Consider the following 1954-nt stretch of genomic DNA (forward strand, 5'->3'; position numbering starts at 1 on the left):
GACACCGCCCGCGCGCTCTCCCCGGCTCGCCCGCCCGCGCGTCCCGCACTCACTGAACATCCCAGGCGGCTCGGGCTCCTCCTGCCGCCGCCGCCTCTGGGATCGGGTTGCTTCCGCCTCCGTTGTCTCTGCGACAGGTCCTCGCTTTGGCCGCCGGCTCAGCCGGGCCCCCGCGCCCCTCTCCGCGCCGTCAGCGCGGCGGCTCCGGGTGGCCGCTCCATGACTGACTGACACGGAGCGGGCCGGCGGGGCTGGGCCACTCGGCCCTCAACGCGCAACCGTCTCCGCCAATAGGAGAGGCGCCTCGGCGCTCGGCTGGCAATGCCTGGCGTGCCAAACGTCCCGCCCCCGCGCCGCCCCCGCCCCCTCCCCGCGGCGTCGGGGCGGAAGAAGCGCTCGCCGGGGTCCCCACGTGGTGCTGCCGGCGGAGCGGAGGAACCCGGGGCCCGGGAGCCGTAGGCCAGGTGAGCGGCCGTTCTCCCTCTTGCAGTGCTGAGCAGGAGCCGGCGGGATTCGCTGCATCGCGCCTTTCTCCTGGTGCTAGTTCTTGATGTTTCGCTTCCTTAGGTGTCATAGGTGCTCGCTGGAGCGGTGGCTTGGACTTCTCGGCTCGGCAAAGACCACCGGAGCCGACGCGAGGTCTAGGATCCTGGAGTGCGACCCCGGTGTCTTTGTAGCCAGTGCAGCAAACACTTGTTAGGCACTTTGTAGTCGTGGCGATTGCAGTGTAACATGTAGGTGTTGAGCGTATTCACAAAGTACGAAAATTGACCGGATCTGACTACTCCTGTTCTTGGCAGTGAACCAGGTGAACTCTGCAGAACCTAAGCCTTCTTCACCCTGTGTTACCTTATCGGTTACATAGTTACTTTCTCAGAATTAGTTCTGAAAGTAGCTCTTAGAGATTCCAGGGCCCATGGATTAAAGAAACGATGGCTACCTCTTTTGGTTTGACAGAACATGGATTAGAATCACAGGACTGCAATCCTTATTGGTGTTTCTCTTTTGCTTGGTTTTTAAATTATGATCATTTTTATTAGTTACCATGAAAAGTGTTCTTCCTTCTGTGGGATTGTTTATTTTTATATAACGAAAGTTTATGTTACTGTTGTAATTGTAGGTGGTTGGTCTATTTGCTGATGCTTTTTATTCATAATTTTTTTTATTGCATTCTACATTTACAGATTATAATTGTGTAAATCTATTTTGCATAATAATTTTGCAAGCAGTGTTTGCGTGGGTGTGTAAATTTATACAGAAAGGATTGAATTTATGCTGGGAAGTTACTGTTGCAACTAAAATCACATTATTTCCATTGGGAGTGTTGTTAAATAAGTTTCAACTCATAGTGATCCTGTATAGGGTTTCCAAGGAGCACCTGGCAATTCAAAGGACTTTGCAGCCTGATGCATAAGCCCCACACTCCTCTATTGTGATGGTTGTTGTTAAGTGCTGACTTAACAACAGTTGTAACACATAGGGTTTCCGAGGAGCAGCTGGTGAGCTTGAACTGCTGACCTTGCATTTCAAACGGCTTTGCAGTCTGACGCATTAACCCACAGCACCACACCAGGACTCCTTAGCCTCCTGGTAGTTAGGTGAGGACTCTTAGCGACCTTATGCACAGCAGAACGAAACACTGCCCAATCCTGGGCCAACCTCACTACTGTTGTCACGCTTGAGTCCATCCATGCTGCCACTTGGCCAATCCATCTCGTTGGGGGTCGTCCTCTTTTTCTTTTTTTTTAGCCTCCTTGTTATTGTTGTCAGGTGCCATCGAGTCGGAACCAACTCATAGTGACCCCATGCACAGCAGAACGAAACAATGCCCATCCTGGGCCAACCTCACTACCACTTAGCCACACTTGAGTCCATCAATGATGCCACCTGGCCAATCCATCTCGTTAGGGGTCTTCCTCTTTTTCTCTGACCCTCCACCTTACCCAGCATGACA

At 52.8% G+C, this 1954-nt stretch overlaps 1 protein-coding gene across 1 annotated transcript in view; it reads right to left on the reverse strand.

Moving 5' to 3' along the window:
* Positions 1 to 216, reverse strand: part of TAF5L (TAF5-like RNA polymerase II, p300/CBP-associated factor (PCAF)-associated factor, 65kDa) — a 38719-nt gene extending 38503 nt beyond the window's left edge. Inside the window, exon 1 of the mRNA XM_006868574.1 lies at positions 54 to 216. The gene's annotated coding sequence lies outside the window, so the exon portion shown is untranslated. The remainder of the gene's footprint in view (positions 1 to 53) is intronic.
* Positions 217 to 1954: the final 1738 nt, after the last annotated feature.

This window comes from Chrysochloris asiatica, unplaced genomic scaffold (assembly GCF_000296735.1).
Source record: "Chrysochloris asiatica unplaced genomic scaffold, ChrAsi1.0 scaffold00119, whole genome shotgun sequence".
NCBI lineage: Eukaryota > Metazoa > Chordata > Mammalia > Afrosoricida > Chrysochloridae > Chrysochloris > Chrysochloris asiatica.